Raw genomic sequence first — 21285 nt, 5'->3', positions numbered from 1 at the left:
TGTGTAGCGGTCCGCGTGCATTTGTCCTGCGGAGTTTCTGGTTACAACTGTTTCTCTGCACGTTATCGCGTCTTCTTGGCAATCGTAACCTCCCTCACCTCTATGCCGTTCCTTACTGCGACCTGTTCTATAATGCATCCTCAAGTAATCTCTCTCTCTCTCTCCCTTGCCCTAACCTTCTGCTCAGCAGTCGCCATCGATGGGGACGCGGAAAGAAGCTTTTAGGCAGTCGTCTCCGAATCGCTTCCGTATTCTTCCAATACTGCCGTTCTCCAGCCGAGCGAGGGACTCCCCTGATCTCCCGCTCTCGAAAAGAGTCAAAGGGAGCCGCTGGAACTTGAGAAAGCTTTTTAGCCGAAGGACAACTCGCGGGAGCGGGGCTGCTTCGATCGGGCACACAAGACCAATGTGACGTGTGACGGAGTGAGCCTTATAGCCGCCTGCAGGATGACTTCCTATCAGCTTGTCTTTATAGTTTATTCCGTCCTTCCTTTTTCTCTTTCTTTTTTTTTTCCTCGGCGGAGACGTTGCCGTTCTTCCGTGTCATGTCGGCTCGACCCTGGATGGCCGCAGCAGTTTTCTGCTTCTGCGAGCGCTTCAAAACTTTGGAGGAAATGTGGATTTTACGAGCTAAACAACCGCGCGTTTGGTCCAATTTCCTCTCATTTCTTTTTGTTCTCTTTCTTTCTTTCTTTTTGAGGCTGAAAACGATGGCGGACTCTCCCCTTTAAAGTCAAGCTTGATTGGGCCCGCTGCTTCAGTGTTCGCCGACCGTTGCTGGTGGAGGAGATTAGGAATGGAGAAGAACCTCCACGTGATCTTCTGAACTGGTACACTTTGTTGCTAAAAATGCTTTTATTATTTTCTTTCAGACGTACTGAGCTGTAACTGTAGGCTCAATCTGAAACATTAAAGAAATTATCGGGGCCGGAAGAAGTGTGTCCAGCATTCGGCTAAAAAAACATTAAGAAACACTTACGCTCTTCCGAAAGTCAGAGAAAATAAAAGTTGAACACATCGTCACTGGATCAGCACTAAACGACGCCGCTGAGAGCTGTCCAAGTCCTTGCTGTAATCGTTTTCGCTGTATTGCTCGGTTGTTCACACTGCGAGACGAAACACAGACGAAACATACATAATTGAGGTCAGTGTGGCTGTTGAAAAAGAAAAAAAAAGAGAAACAGCGTATAATCATAGGGGATTGACGCATTGATGAACTTGTAACGTTTGATGAACTTTGTAAGGCGTTTCATATAACGCCTCTGAACGGGCTAAAATTAAGGGTTTAGCAGTCTTAATTTAACCGCTAATCAACACAAACACTTTAAGATGTGCCTGTAAATCGCACTTTAACTCCTTATGTTTACTCAAAATATACACTTCGTGAATTAACTAGGTCCTTTCTTTCTTTCTTTTTTTTTCTTTTTAGAAAACCGTGAAAGCAGCCATTTAAAGCTTTTGTCCGCTTAAAGTCGCATAAACAGCTTCGCTACAAAAGTGCATAGAGGTACGGGGATAAAAACAGGCCAGCCTACGAACAGTTAATTACGGTTTATATGTTCCAAAAGTCACTTATGCAACCTCCTCGCGGAGCACTGTACAAATTTACTTAACAATTATATGCCGTGGGACAAACCACGAGAAAACGTTTCGTTGTGTTGCGCTGGTGGGCGGATACTAAGGCAGAAACTATTCCTACTAATCTATCTCAGTCTGCTCTACAAAAAAAAGGGAAATCCAATGTTTATAAAGATAAGGCTACCACGACACACAGTTCAGCCAGCATCTAATTGATACTTACGCCGCTGTAAAGATGTTGGCTGCACTTCGCAGTCTTTAACCTTTGTTTAACCACGGGAAGAACAGTAGTGTTTAAGCGGATGCGATCAGAAATTGGTATTTCAGGAAACGGTGCTGCTTATGCTTTGTCGGTGTCAGCACACAACGTTGATTTCGCAGATTAGAATCTACGCACATTCGACGAAACAGGGCTGCGTATAACGGCACCACATGCAGCGTTTGCAGTCCGATGAAAGAGTAGCCGCGGTATCGTACCCTGCGCCAATCACTGGTCGTACTCGGACTCGCCCCAGTATAGGTCTCTGTTGCTCAGGAATTGGGTGTGTAAATGTTGCGCACCACTTTAAACGACAAGGACGTGAGCCGAGCCCTTCGTGCCTGGCTGGTGGAGACTCCAGCGAAAGGCTTGAGCCCTTATTCTTAGAATGTCCTACGTTCCGCAGTTGTCGCTGTGTGCTGCTGGGCGAATTTCAACAACTTAACTTTGCACCAACTGCGCTTAATGATGTATTGTTTCCGAAGGGTCGTGCATCAACTCGATATGAGGCTCACAAAGCTGTATCGGGACATTTTGTCAACAACAGGATTAGACTATCGCCTGCAGCACTGGTAATCTGCCTGTGGCTGTGTGATGTGTTCGTTATTCCTCTCTCTCTCTCTTCTTTTTCTTGCTTTATCGCTTTCTTTCTTTCTTTCTTTCCTTCTTTCCTTCTTTCTTTCTTTCTTTCTTTCTTTCTTTCTTTCTTTCTTTTTCTCTCTCCTCTGGAAGCGGATAAGCATGGTGTCCATTTTATGAGAAAATTGCTAGCCCGCTGTTCGTTCTATTTGTGATGTTTGTGCATATGTTTACACGTATAGTGATAATATATGAGCTTTGTTGAATTAATTATCTTTATACTAATATGGATGGAAGGTCGAAGCACACAGTTGAGTAGGGGATCAATTAACATGGAAGAACATAAAGGACACCACTGCATACATCGTTGTACAACAACACTCTAAACTTGACAGTCACTTTAACATACGCCAAAGAGGGTGAAGGCTAAAGCCTGCACGTTCAAAAGACATTCATTAAATTACCAGACGTTCTCACTCGAGCGCGTTGTTAGTTATTACTTGTTTCGTCCTACCAAAGGTCATGGGTTCGAGTGGCGTAATTGACGCCGCCCTTATTAACTGTACCTTAATTAACATTGCCCCAATTATCTCCAAATATCGTGGGATCGACTCCCACCAAAGGTGGTGGTTCGAGTGCCTTAATTTGCTACTCTATATTGACTAACTGTACCTTAATTAACTTCGCCTCAACACTAAAGGTCGTGTGTTCGACTCCCACATAAGCTCGAGGGCTCGACTCGAGGTCGTTGGTTCGAGTGCCTGAAGTAACCCTATCTTAGTTAGCATTGCTCTCTCTCTCTCTCTCTCTCTCTCTCTCTCTCTCTCTTTGCGTGGTGAGCGAAGTCGGAGCCAGGTGTAGGAGAAGACGACGACGAACGCGCAAGCAGTGTTCAGTGGCACGAGCGATAGGCGTGCTCACTTGACTTTCTGCGCCACACGCCGCGTTTTCGAGGCCACCGTCTAATGAGGCATTTAAGGCTTTCCGCTTTAATAATCTGTCCTGAAGCGTGCGAAGGCAGTAGCAGCAACCGTACACAACTCTCCCTAGTATTCGTCAACCGGAAAAGCCGACTCCACTCAGAACAGCAGGTATGTATGCACACGCTCGTTCCGGCGCGAAGACGCGGCAGCCCGAGAGGCTCGCGAGAATTCGTCATGACGACAGCGCGGCGGAAGAGGCGTGGCTTCCGTTCCGCTGCCGGGCGGCCACTGCAGAAACGAGCGCCGCACAGGACGCGCTCGGGGTTCTGGGAAAACCGGAGTTCGCTTGAATGAACAGGGAAGATTTCCCCCAGCTCTAACTGCGTTTTGACCCGCAATTAAGGGGTCAGTGGCTACGGCGCTTTAACGCGATACAGCTAAGGGCCCCGTGCCGGAAAAAAAAAAAATATTCGGTGCTGGCATCGGGCGTCGTTTCGTAAAAATGATTCCGAACCACAACAACGCAGGCGCTCCGCGGGGTGCAAAGGCGTTACTGAAAAAATTAAATGCCTCAAAGTAAAATGCGTCAGAAAAATCGTAAAGTACGATTTCTGAAGTTACTGCAAAGAACCCGCGGGACGAAAGAAAAGGGACAACGCGAACCTCTACTGGCAAATGTTGACTTATTGAAACGAACGCCGAGGTAAAGTACGACCTATGCACAACCTGTATAGACATGATAGCGTGGGATTGTAATTTAAATATACCAGAAAGTATAATTCTGTTATGCGTATACTCAAACACCTTTTCCAGCGTTTCTACGATTTATAGAGTGGCCTGGCCCGCTGAGTTCATTCCGACAACACCATCCAGGTGGCGCTCGCTTCCGCGCATCCGCAAAAAGACTGCGGTAGCCGGGAAGCGTGACAAGCAGTCAGGAATGTTTGAGTGCTATCGCGTTCCACTCTTAAAGGCGGAGCTTAAGCGTCCTCTAATTTTTTTTCTTTTGTTGCGCATGAGGTCATGAATGCCATTGCAAGTCGCTATAACCATATTCCGATGAAGGTTGGATGCAAGAACAAATATACGCGCTTGAAAGAAACACTTTCAGAAAAAGGAACACTTGAAATAAACACTGATTAACAATATTAACTTAGGTTGTATGAGTAACTGATGTTATTGCAACAGCATAGTGGGCACTGTTACTGTGAGAGCACGCCTGAGCCATAAAAGACCAAGAACCGAAAGGTTGGTGGAGACGCTGTCCTTAGGTTTCGGCACCAGGGCGTGACGTCATGGATTCGGGCAATGTCTACCGGAGAGTAGATAATTGTTGATCGGTAAAAAAGACCCTTGATGTATCATTCTCATAGAACCACGAACTAAACCTATAGGTAGTTTCAAGCACTTTTCTTGTGACAAAATGGGCCATATAATTTTGCAGTCGGTCACGTCACTCTGACGCACCAGGCTCAGGTTTCGCGCAAAATTCTGGAGAATGAAGGTTTCTCTGTCTTTTTCCAGCAATAAACAGCCTTCTCTAGAGTAATGAGCGAAAATGATAACTTATCCGTCAAAACTAATTACTTACTAGCCTAAACTTAGCGTCACGTTTAAAGAATCGATAACTGCCTGAACTAATCCGGAACACTTCGCTATGGTGTCTCTTAATTGGCCAAAGAGGGTTTTGGGATGCCGATCTGTCAATGCGTTTTTGTGGTTTCCGTGTTACACAAACATTGATTTTGCAGTGTTGATTGATTGATTGATTGATTGATTGATTGATTGATTGATTGATTGATTGATTGATTGATTGATTGATTGATTGATTGATTGATTGATTGATTGATTGATTCATTCATTCATTGACTGAACGAGTGAGCACGCGAGAGATTGAGTTTCTTCAACGTGGACCTCACAACACTATGAAAATAAAAAAAAATGCTGCACTAGAGATTTCCGGCTCAATATTTAGTTGGCATCCAATGCTAGTCACACAGGCGTACTACGCAGCCTAATTCCGCAGGTGAGGAACAAGTTTTTTTTTTTTATCTTTAAGCCGATGCTACGCCACTATTTACCTTACAACAAAGTTTAAGCACAAGTCAAACTTTGCAGGTTGTTTCTGGAATACGTGAATGTAACAGGTTCCTATTCATCGGTAGTGGTATCAACGTGCTTGAAATCGCGCAACGAAAAGCGGTTAATTTGATCTCCAACTATCATAAACGCGTGCAAATTTCTTCCAAAAATATGCTATGTCATTCGCATTGCTAATTTTATCAAAGGGGGGAATCCGTGCGATGAGGATTTAGTGTCGCACGGATTCCTCCCAACTATATTTTACGTCGTGTGCAACAAGTAGCATTCCGCAGTCAAGCTAAACTCCATCGTTTATTACGCGCAGCGTATAGTACAGTCCCTTTCTTTGAAATCGGTGACATTGAGTCTAGGAGCCGTTGAGCGAAGCGGGCAAGGAGAAAGGAGGCGAAGTGCCGCGGAGGAGGAGGAGGGTAGGCGGAGACGCGCTGGTTTGAGCTTTTCTGGCAGTTGCTACGGGTTCTGTGTGCGCGTTGGACGTACCAGGTTTGTCGTGATCGAGAGGCCGAGCACCGAGCGAGAACCACGGAGCAGCGACGCAAGCGGTGGCAGGCCGAGCCCGAGTCTACCGACCCTGATGTAGTATTCAAGCGCCGGGCACGAGCTGCACGAGTCCGGCAAAAGGCGCGGGCTTGGCGTGCCCAGGAAACTCCAGAAGAGGAAGCAGGAGAAGGAGGGGAAAATGAATAGTGTGAATAGTACATTACCAAATTGCTTGAAATAATAAAGAATGTGCAATTTTTACAGTGCCTTATCATCTTTCGTAATGACACTTTAAACTTTATAAAAATCGAAAAACGGACATAAATCTTACAAAATAGAAAAAATAAGTCTCAAAAAGACTGCCACATTCACGCTATAAAGGCATTTTTAAAACATTCTACGCGTAAAGCACAAAAATGTATGCGCGTAACCCGAGTTCGCGAAGTGAAACGTCACTGTAACCTTTTCAGGACTATTGCAGTTTTTCAGATAAATTGCAGCGTTTCAAAATTTTTTTTTGCAGCCTACCTTCATATGTACTACGACAAGATGTGTCAAGCCTAAGCGTATGAGGCATGCACGAAGTTATGCACCTGATTTTACACTTCGAGAATATTTTTCCAGCAGCAGCATCATGTAAATTTTTGCAGGTTCATAAGGGAATGGAATAACAATATTGAGCGGCTCATAACAAAGCATCGCAAATTTTTTGTGGAAGTAATGTCCGCCTCTTCGAGAAGACCAGCTTATCAAATAGAATTGCGCTATTTTCCACACCTTCAAAAATTGTTGAAAGTGTTCGCTGAAACACTCTGTATTTCTTTCATAGATTACGTTTTTATTTTTCTGCTAAAGCCCACTCATGCAATAGGAATTTGTAGGAGCTTCAAGTATGAAAAGATAAGTAAGGAACGGGCCACCTTTAGACGTTGAAAAAAGCTCACGTGAGGGCTCCTGCATGTTTTGCTGCACTTAAGCTTCAAATGCGCTGTTATAGGGCAGTAAGCTGCGTATAGGAACATATTTTAACGCCCAGTTACGTGTTTAATACGCACTTATAACAGAGATGTCAATACGAGCAGCAGTAGAACTGAAAACCAGAAGTTAACCGTTTCAGTATACGTTGGAAGGAGAAATTGATTTAAGCGAATTTCTCCAATGGTCTCACGAACCACTGATTTACTTTGAAATGCTCTTAGTTCGTCAGAACTATCGTCATCAGCAGGCCAAATTCTCTGATAATATCCTTGCCACCGTGGTTCGCCAGCGCCTGTAATACGAAGAACAGCTCAGCGCACGAAGTGCCTTGTGCATATGAGCTGATATCTAGTATGCATAGTGGAGAGATGTTTGCAGGTGCTCCTCATCCCCTCCCCCCCCCCCCACCCCGCTTCCCGCCCTTGAGGGGGCAGAAGGCACCCCTGTAAACAGGCGGGTCTAGTTCAACCTTAGACCCGCAACACATGTCGCCGTATGGCTGTCGCGTGTAATCCAATAGGCAGATATAAACTCTGGCGCATCGCGTTAGGATAACGCCATAAAAAAATAAGAAAAGAAAAAAAAGTAACGTTGTATACTAGAGCATTCACGTCAACATGGTCAATGCTCGAAGTGCGGTGCGTTTATCTCTTGCGTCGCGGTCACGATAATTTTTTTGCGCCAGTTCATGCTTCGAGTTTCTGCGCGAATCTTCGCTTCGCGCAAGTACACTTGGATCGTGAGCGCTCGCTTTCTGTGGTAGTAAGGTTCGAGAGTTTTTAGCGGCCTCGGTGATCACATTTCGCAGTTGTCATGCATTCTGCACACGTTTGTATTTTGGAATTATTGCGCAAGGCAAATAAAACAGCGGAGATATCCGCTTTACTATTGGTGAATACAGACTGTACACGTAACTCCACTGTTTTCGCATCGGCTTGGTGGTCACGCCAGCCCTTCAGAGCACTACACACAGACGAGTCACTGACGCTATTCCTATTGCACGCGGGAGCCATTAGAACGAGTCACCGTTAGCTTCCGGTTATGGATAAATCCTGTACTAACCACAACGCGACAAGTTTGGATCGGTGAGCTGCTCAGTTTGGTCGCTGCTATGTGTGAACGATTCAGTGTGGTTAGGAGGGACGTCCTGTCCACCGCAATGTCGTCTACGACCGTCAGCTCAAATAGCTCCTGAAAAGCAACTTTGTAACGACGTGACAAAAGAGGCAGCTTGAACGCTGCGTGCGCTAGCAATAAAAGCACCTTATCAAGCGAGGGCGCACGACGTTCCATTTTCTTGTTTTCCTCAGCACCGTCTCATCGTCGTCTTCGTGATTTGGTGCAGAGAGACATGGCGGTGTATTCGTATAGGTTGGAACACCCACGATAGACTGTCAAAACTTGCCTTTAAGGAAAAAAAAAAACTTTCATCTATCTTTCCCAGGCTTCGGTTAATCATAGGCACGTGCTTAAAGGAGGTGGCTCGCAGCTTTGGCTGTGTTCCATGAGCCCTTGGTTAGTGCTTCCCTGCTTGCGTAACTAATTTAGGCTCCGAACAATGTAACGTAAAGAGAGATATCCAACTTGGCATCGAAACCAACCTCCTTGCTAACCTTTCGTCGAGAATTCTATTCACTGCGCCAATACGGCTTTCGGTAAGAGAGTATATAATAGCGAGCTTTAGCTGCTCCGTAAACGTATTAGTATCTGCGGAATCCCGAGTTAACAGAGAGTCATGCAATAGCTAAAACGCTGTTTGCGACATCTTGTGACGTAGAGCTTAATCGGAAACCTCAAAAAGCTAATACTGCAGTACCTAATAAGCTCAGTTCTGTTCAGTTCAGTTTATTTACAACACAATGTTGGCGATCCTCCAGGCAAAAAAAAAGTTGTCATAGACAACGTGAATGGACCTGGGGACCACACAGACAGCAGGCAAAGGGATACAGTCCCAAAACAATTTGAAAGACTTTACATCACGGGGTATTTTGAAACAGTGAAAATAATATACAATGCAAGATAAAAACAAATACAAATAAGTCAACCTCTACTTAACTGCTGGTGTAAACCATTATAACGGCTTAATCGTCAACCAGCAGTCATTTCATGGTTTTCCTTCGATGATAACATTCACGCAACACAAACATCTTTCGAGCGCCTTGCAGTTAGAGAAAGCGTCACAACATGTCGCTACCAGCTTTGCTTCCTACAGCAAACCTCGGTTCTGGTAAGCCGGTAATTTTTAAGAGGCAACAAGTTTGGGGTCGAGCCAAATCCATGCTACAGCTCTAGAACATTTACATTAAGCACTGCACCGGTTTTCAGTCGGGCTCACCTTGTGCACCGCACCGCAGCTCACGGCCGTGAGCATCCATGCTCTGTGTGTTGACTGAGACACTTTATTTGATCTCCACCTAGGACTTGCTCGTGCCTACAACGGCGCATTGCGTTAGAATTCGTTGCCATTAAGTGAAGGCCATTTCTCGCCGCGCTCCCCGACGGGCTCGTGTCCCGCAGGTCCCTCTTGCAAACGGGTGGCGCTGAGGGCCGCACGTGTGAATTGCTGCACGCAATCTTCTTATTAGTTCCGGCGGGGCCTCCTAGCTTTGTTCAGAGCTTTGCATTACCTTTTGTTGTTGCATTTAAGTTATCTCAGTATTGAAAAAAGGACACAGCGCAACAAAGACAGGGGCATGAGAGAGAGGGGCACGAGAGACACAGCGCAGCTGCGTGCGTGTCACTCTCTCGTGTCCCCGCCTTTCTTGCGCTGTGTGTTTTTTCCCGTGAATCACCAACAAGCCCAAACTTCCACGCTAAGTATTTCAGTGTCTTCAAAAGGTGCCGGTGGTTCATCTCAAGATAACGTAGGATTATCTGCGCGTACCGAGAAGTCGGAAGCTCGTAATTGCTTTTCGTGGTGATTAAGAAAATCAGTCACTAAATTCTAGCGATTTTCAATGACTGGTCCACCTTCCATGGAAATGTTGAAGATGAAAAATACAGAATTTGACGACGCCTAGTGCTGATAATGCTGATGCTATTGTTGACGCCGCCTAATGCATGAAGAGGAGCCATGGTGACGTGGCTCCTCTTTCATGCAGCAAATTGGGATAAAATATAGCCATCATTCTGTACAATAAATGTTCGGCCAAATTCATAAAGCTTTTCGTTAGTATATGCTCTTTGCTATTGGCCCTGTCCCGTTCTCTAATTATATGTCCAGCATTAGGATTGTCTGAAATTTTCTCTTACGAACAAATCTAGTATAGTTTTGTGACCGTACTTTGAGTTCACATTAGTGTACTCGTGTGAAGGGACATTATGTTGCTGTGGTTCGGAGTTGACTTTTCAGTTCAGTTTTAGTGCATTTAACTTATTTATTTCTGATATCTGTGGACTTCAATGTTTGCTCATCTCTGTCTGAAAAGAAGTAGACGGAGCCAATTAAAGGGGCTGACATTTCCTGAACACCATATAAATGAAGAATTCTAGGGTCAGAGTTTCATGTGAATACAGGCTCCTGTCTTTCCGTTCTCAATATATCTGACATTTCCACTTTCTCCACATCACCACATATACGATGGCACATACACGAATGCCGCTGAGTTAATACTGCCTTCTGTTTAGAGCGCAGACTAATAAAAGTGACAAATGTCAGATGGCCGCTTGAAGAATTCGTCAATTGAAACAGAAAAGCATCGGTAGAGCAAGAACCTCTCCGATGGGCCCCGTGTAGTGAATCCGATTGCCGCCTGTTAGACGAGGGTATATTCATATTGCGTTGACGAATCTTATTGATCATTATATGGTTAGGGAAAAGAAAAACGTAAAATGTGGCTACATAAATGTACAAAAAAGAGCATCTACCGTTGCACTCAACGTTGCGGAAGAAAATTTTCTGCCAACCGACTCTTTCCTCTTTCTCCGACAGCGTGAGCCGTTCTGTAACGGATGCTTTTCGATTCGACAAGAGCGCAGTGAACGCCAGCTGCTTGGCAACAAAGTGGACGGCAAACTATACGCACAGCTTCGTTTTCCTCTACCGCACCTTCCTCGCCAAGCATAGTTCTGTTCGATCTCCTTAATTCGTCTCCTCGGGCGAACAAGGAAGGCCTCACATCGCCAGAGCCGCAACCTGCAGGCTGCACCGCGTTGCACCCCCTCGCAGAGCCAGTGCACTCTGCGCGGTCATCGGGGATCGCATTCCAGGCACGCCCTCGCATCCTTCCGGTTACATTCATTCTCTTTTCTTTCTTTCTTTGGAGACCACGACGACAACGACTCCTCGTCCTCTTCTAGCTCGACAAAACCAGATAGGATCGCCGTCCCATGTGTGTGTGCGCGCGGTTTCGGCGCCACGCACATCGACCGCGATGTGACGCTCTGTCCGGATCAATGACGGCCAATCAATTCGCGGAATTCCGAAGCGGCCTGTCTGTCTCTCTTTTCTTTTGCGCTCACACAGCGATGGCGTCGCCACTATAGATGGCCGCGGACTGACCAACAACACGGACAGCAGCACTCCATCCCACCGACTCCCGTGCAGTGGAACGAAGGCTGTGCTGTTTCCGTCATCCAATAAACATTTTCGATGATTGCGAGAGAAGCTTTCCTGCGAGGCACCATGTCCATCTATAATGGTGGCACAGTTCAAGTTTGCAATGAGCGTGTACGAGCAGAGTTTTCTTGTGATAACACAGAAAATATGGACGTGGCTCTCGTGATGAAAGCATGCGCAAGAGACAATCCCCAGGGTCCGCAGTTAGCGTTCTTCCTCGTTTAAATCATGTCCGGTGTCGACATTACTTGGGCAAAGTGCAGTGTAGAGAGGCGCATTTGCTAATTAATGAAAGCAGTTTCTTGGAAACAACGGCAAGCAGCGGGTCTTGAGAATGAAGGGATCGTCAAATGTACACCGCTAATTCATCGGTGATCTTCCCGGTGTCTTCCCGGTGAACCGGTGTCGCAGCCCGGAAGGGTTATCGGCGCACAACGGTGGAGTCCTCCTTCCTCTAGTTCTCATTCGTCATTCGGAACGAACTGACGCAAAGCTTTGGCTGTACTGCACGCAGTTGCTAAGGCGAGGTTATGGGACAGTGGTCCGGCCGGCCCTGCGACGACTTCTCGTGTGCCGCGCTTCACCCACTCTGCGCTGATGAGACCGCGTCGCTTTCCTGCCAGTTGTATTTGGGCTTTGTCAAACACGTGTCTGTTTACCTTGCGGCTCTGCACAATTGGTTTGACTGAAAGGTGACCGCGAAATGCCAGCCCGTTTTGTACCGAAGCAGTATACGCCCGCAACGCCTCTGTTTTTGTGTTTATTTCTTCTCCTTAACAGCGCGAGTGCGTCAGCGCCAGCTGTCAACGCAAGCTCGGTACCCTGTGCTCGAACGCATGCTAGAAAACGTGGGTGCTATATAGATAGCGGAGAGGGAACCAATGTGTCGGATTCAATTCACGTATCTGATTGGTTCCAGCGCTGTCTTCCTGTGAGCTCCGGTTCTGTTTCGAGCATTTACTCTTATTCGATAAAGAATTCCTTGAGAGGCAATTCGAGAATCAGCACTAGACACATAGAAATAACAAAGAAGTGCGTTTTTTTCGAGGGATAAATAATATACCGTCGCAGTTTCTTTGGAGCAGTTTTGTGAAGTTTGGCGCACGTGTATTTCGCCGATGTGGATAGAATCGCTAACACGTTTTCTAGGGCTGTGTAGTTCCATCTTTCTCTTTTGCAGTTGGTTCATGCGCAGTACCACTCGCAAGTTAGCGAAAACTTTTGTTTCATTTCCCTCACTGCAGATTTCTGAACTATAACTAACGTTTTTATGTAATTGGTTTACTTTATTCGTCACGCACTGAAGGGCACAAAACCAAGGCGCAAGAAATGGTAGCAATTCGTGCTTGGTAGTATTTCTGGCATCATTATTAATCGTATACTACACTGCATAATTAGTGGTTAGCGAGTGTCATTGTACTTCCATTATCACGCGCGTAAGAAAACTTCGATAAGAAAGGGGAGTGTGCCTTTGTCTGCGCGTTTGAGTTCATGTGCTGTCCTGGTATTTGCGTAATCACTGTGTATACCATAATTATCACCCAGCACCACGTTAGAGACACTGGACAACCGGCCACTGTAGGAGCAAAAATTATTTGGGCGTTGTTCAGAACGAATGTGTGCACCAAATGCAGCCTAAGCGCTAGTTCACTTCCTGCCGTCTACGTGCCTCTCAGGTAGGCTGTCATAATCATGTGTGCTGCCTCAGTTTTATGCACCGGTTGCCATTTTATTCTTTTTATTGCGATATCAATTACTCGGACACTGCAGGCGTATTGCAACCGTTGTTGTCGTCGTGCGGTTCCGTACAAAATCTAAGGGTGATAAAATTGTCGCCGCGCTCCGTATGTTGTATGTGCGAATGCAAGTGTGAGCCCGCGATCGCAGCTCGATCTGGTGCATGTAAGGGAGAAAAGCGGGAACATAGCGCGCCGGGAGGGTGGGGACAAGGGCGCGTTCTACTGCGGGCGGCCATGTGCGCCCGCTTGGGACATTGTAGCTTGAAGCCACCTGCACCGGGGACGAAGTCCGCAGCGCTGTCTTTCATCGCATTAGTTCGCATTGATGCGAAAACGGCACGAAAGTCACTTCGCTTGCTGCTGCTGCCGCGCTTCCTCACTCCAATGTTTTGACAGCGAGTTTCCGCAGTCATCGAGTGAGATGTGTTCAAGTTTGCTTGTGCGCACGTGACACCATGCTTGTTAATTTAGTTAGTATGCTTATGTTTTCAGCTTTGTATGGCTGATAAACTACTATCCTTACTTCGTATAGCTGCCCACTAATTTTCTGCGAAACTGTGACTTTTCTCCCTTTTAATACACTCTCCCTTTCTATCCTAGCAGGGTATCCGACCAGACTTTTTTGTTTAAACTCCCTGCCTTGCCTTCGTTTCTTTCTCTATATATATATCTCTCTTCGAGCACCTGCACCTGCCATATCTAGAGTGAGAGAGAGAGAAAGAGAGAGAGAAGCCAGGGAGATTAGTCAGGCTGAACCCGGTTGGCTACCCTGCACTGAGGAAAGAGGAAAGGTGACTAAAAGATGAGAGGGAGGATCAGAAGGAGTTTACACCTTACACACACACACACACACACACACACACACACACACGCACGCACGCACGCATGCACGCACACTCACGCTCACAATGAATCGTTAACCGTTCAGTTTATCACAGGAAGCCATACCGACTCAATAAAGCTCAGCATCTCTCTCTGCACGATATATTTCGTTGATCTCTAGCGATAAATGCTTCATTAGCAGTCAAGCTAAGTCCACAACATAACGAAAGCAGCAGCCCGATAGTGAACTCACATGGGCACCTTTCTGACAAAGCAGGCCGCATATCGTCTCGAGCCCGCCACTCTGTCAAACTACAATCCCTATGTTTTCCACTCACATTTACGAGTGCTTCCACACTGCTGGGACAAACGTTGAGCAGGTGTTTGGTCGAAGTTATAACAACTCACTCAGTGCAGCGCACGCGAACGCCGTGCGCTGCGCTGGTTGATCAGTCATGAACTCCTTAGCACGCCATGCCAGTTTAGGGCGCTGTCCGAAAACAGCCCACTTACGCGGCGTGCGAAGTACCCCGCATTTTATCACGCGCCCCCGAGTCCGAGAAGGCGTCCACCACGGAATTGGGCATAGCATTTCCGACTCTCTGACATTCGAAATGGCGCGTTCGTCTTGGGCGGAAGTAATCAGGCCGTCGCCGCCCTTCTTTTAATGGCCGGACCACACGTCACCGTGACGTCGTTGGAAATTGGCGAATCGAGCCTACCGGCGCAGAAACACCCAGACGACGAAAAGAAAAACAAGAACAACAGAAACAAGCAAATGGGAACGGGCCACGAGAGATGAAAGTCGAACCGCACAAGGCTGTGTGAGCGTGAACCAGGGTTTCGTAAATAACCGAGCTCGCACAATTCTTCCTTGAGAAAGAGCACGCCCAACAACGCGTGAGTGTTCCTTCTGGGTTCTCGCCGTGGCGCCGTTAGCTTCCGGGAGAGATGACGGCACCGTCTGCTATACAAAAGGTTGGGGACGACCCCTTCCCTTGTTCCCTCCGTTCCCTTCCCTCACCTCCTCCAAGAGACCGATTCAATCCGGAGATGTCATTACCGTGCCTGGCTAGGCCGCGAGTTTGGATAGCGCGCGAGGAAGGCGAGGAAGGGCGTTATCCACTGCGTGTTCCCTTATTATTCCTTTCCCGACCCTGTGGGGATCTCTGTGTGTGAGACGGTATAGGGAGGCTGCCTTGTTTCCCGCGGCATTTCCCCAGTGAACTGGGTTAGTCCGGGGTGGATTTGAGCGGGTCTCCGAAATATAATTACGGTGTGACCATCCCTCCTTCCGTCCGCAATCTTTCTGTCTTCGCTACGTTGAAAAAGTTCATTCGCATCGAAGGAAAGCCCCGGATATACAGATGCGCTGTTTGTTTCGTGGGCGTCGTTGTGGTGCAACCACTCCTCGTTGCACCTAATGTTCCATCGCATTACCATCCGTATATCGCCTTTGTTTGGATACCTCGCCGTCTGCGCTTTGTTCTGCATCTTCACACATACTGAGAATGGAGACGGGCAGTCCTCACTTTAGTTTGCTTCCTTCACTCGTAAATGGCTTCCAATGGGAAGTGTGCGCGTTCTTCCGTGTATTTCGCTTTTCCTGCACAATCAGTGCATTTGTGAGTGTTTCGGAAGCCGACAAGAAAGCAAACAGAGGTTGAATTTTTTTTTTGCTTTAGATAGCAGACTGATATGTGCTTAAGGGAGTTTTATGAGCCCTGATAATCAAGAGACAGATGGCACCTAAAGCGTCAACAAAAACTTCTTCCCGTGCAAGGCCCTCGACTTCTGCGCGTTCCAGTTAGCAGTTGGGCGTAAATGGCTTATACGACGTATACTGTGTATTTAATTGAACTGGCGAAGCAATTAGGGAAATATAAAAGTGACGAAGAAGACAAGTTTCCATGCCAACAGCGGTCCGAATCCCCTCCCTTTCACGTCTACATTATTAGGTATTGTGTGTATTAGTGCACCACGCCATGGCCGCTGGATTAAAAAGAAAGAAAGAAAGAAGAAATATCCAGCGGCCATGACTACACTTAGACATGGGAGTGTCAACCAGCGCCCCTCACCGGCATGATGGCATAGTGGCGCCTTCTTTCTCTTTCTTCTCCCATTCTTTTGTTTGCGCACACACGTCACCTTCATTTCTTACTTTTGGAGAGATTACCGATTCCGGAGAGACGTTGACTCGGGCCAAGAAAAAAAAAAAGTCGATTCGCACTCACGGTAAATTCAAAACGCTGGAAAACAAAAGAAACAGAAAGAAGAGCGTCGCTCGGTTTTTCTGATGATGGGAAACGAACATTTGTCCCAAGAAAGCGCCGACGTTTCTTCCAACAAGTAAAAAAAAAGCAAAAGAAAACAAAACGAGGGAGGAGGACGACACACTTTACGCCATCGCGGGCGCTTAAAACGCGGCACACCCTTTCCCGTCCGAGTCGAGGAACAACGACGCGACGCGGACCCGTCTCAATGTCGCTCTGCTTTTGGCACGCGCGCGCTCCACGTTTACGCTTTCTTCTTCCGGCCTCGGCGAAACACTCACCTCCATCGTTTCTCGAGGAACGACTCCGATGAAGCGGTTCTCTGCCACGAAGCGACGCGCTGCTTTCCAGCAATCGCGAAATGGCCTGGAAGCGACGGCGGGCCGCGCTGGCTGCCACCGCTTCGAAACAAACGCTTCTGCACCGATGGAGAGAGAGAGAAGAGAGAGGGAGAGGGAATGCCAGCTTCATTCGTTCGTCCGCGCGTGCGTCTATGTCTGCGTGTATCCGAGGCGGAACAAATTTCGTGCGTCAGTGAACGATGGCTGCCGGGTATACGCGTTGCCGGCTTAAGCGCGCACGCTTTCTGTGCCGTAAGATAAACACGCGCCTTCCGTTCCCGGCCTGCGTTTCCCAAGCCTGCCGTCAGCTCTCGTTGGGGTGCAAGCCCTTCGACCTAGCCTGTCATACTGTTCCCCTTTATTTACTTATATTTATGACGGATCGTTACGTATTGGCCCAAATGATTATGTTATATATATATATATATATATATATATATATATATATATATATATATATATATATATATATGTATATATATATATATATATATATATATATATATATATATATATATATATATATATATATATATATATATAAACGAGAAGAAAGGGGGTTAACCGAGGGACCCGATAATTATTAGTCATATAATTGTTGTTGGCTAATTGTTGGCTTCTCATTATATGAATATATATATATATATATATATATATATATATATATATATATATATATATATATATATATATATAGCTTTAAACTCAAAAGGAAAATCAGAACAGACTATTATTTGAGCACGACGTTAAAGATTTGCACTTGGAGACATCGGCCAATGTTGGAAAAACAGGCTTGTAGCCATGGAAGCTCAGAGTGTTTTGATAGTTCGAGTAGACGTGAATGTGCTTGGGTTCGATGGTCAGGCGGTCAGGCGATGGTCAGGCGAATTTTCTTCTTGAACTTGTGGAGGACAACTGTTTTCCAATGCTGTTCTAACACGCACAATGCGAGAGAGCAAGTTTGCTGGCGGCGAGCACTTTGTGGTCTTTTCGAAAGGGCGTGACGTTCGTGAACCTCGAGGACATTTTGTGTTTATCGATTTGTTTACGGCCAACTACGGCTGAATATAGGGTCGTTTTCTGGTAGGGCGCGCAAGTATCGACTAGGGGCGGGAAACGCAACCAGTAAACCGATCGGTGACGTTATTGCCTCGCCATTAGCTGTTTAGCGTGCGGAACATCTCAGTTCGATGCGAAGCGCTTCTCGAAGGACGGCCTGTCGAGAACATCCTTATGGGCACTTCGTGACGCTAATGGCCTATTGCTGTGCAGTGATATCGATTATCTGGTTGGATAATATCTTTTTTGTAGCAATCCACTCAGTGTACACTATTCGGGAGCAGAAAGGTAAATGGAAGGAGAAGGAAACGTTAGAGAACATACTCCTAACAACGACATAATTATCTCAAGGCGCACAGGAGACGTTAATATCGCGAAGAAAGTGTGTCATAATTCGCGTTTCGATTTTGCTTTACGGTGACCTTTCGAAAGAATGCCTCCTAAAACTGTACACCGGGGCAGTATAGGGGTGTGCTTTGGGACAATAACAACTAAGTTATGCATGGGTGCGGCTGCCGCGTTCGGTGGCCAGAAAGCTCCTAATCGTTTCTCCAAGTTTGCGTGCGCTTTCTCTGTCGGCCAAATGTTTTGACAACAGTTAAACCTCTATTTATAGAACTCGATGGGACTCGAGATATATGTTGTTAAACATCGAGAACTTCGTTAACTTGAAAACAGACATGCCCACGTACATACTTATCGCTCGCCGCGAGCTGGTTGAGCGGATCTCGCCTTTTTTCAGAGGAGTGGAAAACTTTCTTACCATTTCAATGACGCCCATCGCCTGAACTGAATCCTCGCATATCCATAATTGCATGGCTAGTTTTAGTCGAGATCGCTCATCAGGGGACAATGGTGTTGATCTCGCTACTTATGTCCAGCATCAAAAGTCATGCAAAAGATTATCTGCAGCTTTGTTCTTGGATGTCAAGGAGGCATACGATAACGTATCTCACGAGACTATCCTCGAAGCTCTTGAGATGGTTGGCCTAGGTGCTCGAATTTTCCAATGGATTTCTCATTACCTTTTTATGAGATCGTTCTTTGTGTGTGCCGGTGATCGCCAAACGGCACGACACTACACCTACTGAGATGTTCCTCAAGGTGGTGCACTAAGCCCTACCCTATTCAAACTCACCCTCGTTGGTCTCGTTGACCATGTGCCAGCAGCGATCAATATATCCATGTACGCAGACGACATATGTATATGGACTTCAGGTGTGACAAGTCCTCAGACAGATACGTGCAAGACTTCAAAAATCTGCTACTCTGACAGCTATATACCTCCGCAACCAAGGTCTTGAAATCTCGTCAAACAAATGGGCACTAATAGCATTCACTCGCAAACCAATGACACCCTACACGATCTCAATAAATTGCCAGATAATTTGTTGTGAGAAGACTCACGGATTTCTTGGCATAGTCATTGATAGAGATCTGTCATGGAGCCCGCACGTGACCTACTTGAAACAGCATCTGACAGAAATCTCCCAGCTTTTCAAGTTTCTGTGCAAAAAGACTTGGGGAAGGTCAGTGCATGAAATGTTGGAATTGTACAGGGCTCTTTTTCTGGGCTTCTTGAGATAGAGTTTGCCCGTACTGACCAACACTTGCCAGACAAATCTTCGTGCTCTACAGGCTATTCAAGCTCGGGCTCTCAGGGTTTGTCTTGGTTTGCCAAAATGTACATCGACAGTAGCGACTATTGCGATTGCCCGGGACCAACCCATACAAACACATTGCGGTGGAAGTGTTGAGAGTGCACATTAGGCACTTTGCCCGTGCCCGTTCCCACCATCTGGCAACACTACCGTCAGAAAGGCCGCAGGCATCACTTTGTACAACGGTTTCGGATTGTTACACCTGCCTTCCATCAGGTTTCAACCCCTCAACTAAGCCATCGATACCTGCATGGTGTTTGGCTCAACCTGCAATGCACTTCACCGTACCAGGAATCAGGAAAAAATCTGGGCTGTCATCCCCTCTCTTAGAAAACTAACTCTGCTCCTTTTGCACGAGAGATACGCCGACCACGTAGATATCTATACTAATGGATCGGCAACTCTCCAGTGTTCCTCTGGAGCCGTGGTTTTCACAGCGAAAGCCACCACCATCAGTTTCAAGACATTTCACCCAGCGAGACCGATAGCTGCGGAACTTGCAGCTCTTCGCGCTTCACTTCGTCTAGACAGCCAAGAACAACCTCGAAGATGGTCAATATTCAGTTACTCGAAGGCAGCCCTGCAGTCTTTGCTATCAGCCCTGTGGCGTGGATCACACGAACGACTGGCATTCGAGGTTACATAACTAATCCATACCTTGACTGAGAAAGGACACCACGTGACATTTCAGTGGATTCCAAGTCACTGCGGCGCCATAGGGAACGAACACGCCGATAACGCTGTTCGGTCAGCTCTTCAAGGCGACGAAGAGGAGCCGATACCATTATCAAGGACAGATGCCGCTAGAAAAGTTCAAATGCTCAGCCGTGATATTACGTTCTCCTTGTGGAACACAGGAAGTTTTCAAAACAACCGGCTGCATAACCTGGACTCCTTTCTACGCCTTTGCATTACCAGCTGGACTCTGCCTTGGCGAAGTTACCCTACTTTGTCGAATATGACTGGGGGTGGCGTTCACCAAGTCTTTTGCTTTCCGAATCAGATGGGCCGACGACGCCTTGTGTGATGACTGTGGTAACAAAGAGACTCTTCAACACCTTCTCTGTGACTGCCCTCGCTACAATTTACAGAGACGATCGCTCGCAATCGCGATAGCGCGCTTTGACCGAAGACCTCTAACAGAGGAACTTATTGTAATATGCCGTCATCACAAGCCATCACAGCAGAGGTCGACGACGGCACTGTTGCAGTTTTTAAGGGCAACAGAATTGGACAAGCGGCTGTAGCCTGAACAGATGCTTATAGTGCTGCAAGTGCTACTGTGCTGCGCGGTAACAGTATGCGGTGACAGTGACCGACTGTGACTGTATGTCTCTGCTCCTTTCTTTCTTTATCTCTACTTTGTTATCACTTTACCTCCCGTCCCTTCTCTCCCCAGCGTAGAGTAGCAAACAGAATTTTCCCCTCTGGTTAACCTCCCTGCCTTCCCATTTCCTCTGTATTTCTCTCACTCGCATATCCATATTTTATCCTTACAGTTTCCTTAGAAGTTCGTCAACTTGGACGAGGCGTTCTGTTCCTTTGGCTCCTTTCAGATTTCCAATGCATTACGCATGTATTGGGAGTTGCACTTTGTTAAATGGAATATTTCGCAGAGCTTGGTTTCGTTAAATTGATATTAGACTGCATTTACCCCACAGTAAAAGTAAAATAAAAAAATTACAAGATTGGCAACTTAGGAATTAGTATTGATTGCGGGTAATATCCTGAACAGCAATTAGCCAATAATTATGGGTGAGGACTTCGTCATGTATCTCTAACTCGCTCGTTCAGGAAAAAGAGATATAAACGGGTGGGAAAGGCAGGGAGGTTAACTGGAGAAGATTCTGGTTTGCTATCATGCACTGGGGCAAGGGCAAGGGGAAATGAAAGGCTGAAAGAATGGCGGGGAGAGAAAAAGCAAAAGGCATA

At 46.5% G+C, this 21285-nt stretch overlaps 1 long non-coding RNA gene across 1 annotated transcript; it reads right to left on the bottom strand.

Moving 5' to 3' along the window:
• Nucleotides 1-836: 836 nt before the first annotated feature.
• Nucleotides 837-16683, bottom strand: LOC135909690 (uncharacterized). Its single transcript, XR_010566770.2, has 3 exons — nucleotides 16574-16683; nucleotides 5923-6088; nucleotides 837-1106 (listed from the first exon to the last, which is right to left on the bottom strand). It is a non-coding gene; the product is annotated as an uncharacterized lncRNA (long non-coding RNA).
• Nucleotides 16684-21285: the final 4602 nt, after the last annotated feature.

This window comes from Dermacentor albipictus, chromosome 3, assembly GCF_038994185.2.
Source record: "Dermacentor albipictus isolate Rhodes 1998 colony chromosome 3, USDA_Dalb.pri_finalv2, whole genome shotgun sequence".
Taxonomy (NCBI): Eukaryota; Metazoa; Arthropoda; class Arachnida; order Ixodida; family Ixodidae; genus Dermacentor; species Dermacentor albipictus.
Note: the sequence above shows the minus strand (reverse complement) of the source record. Positions and strands in the feature narration are given on the sequence as shown.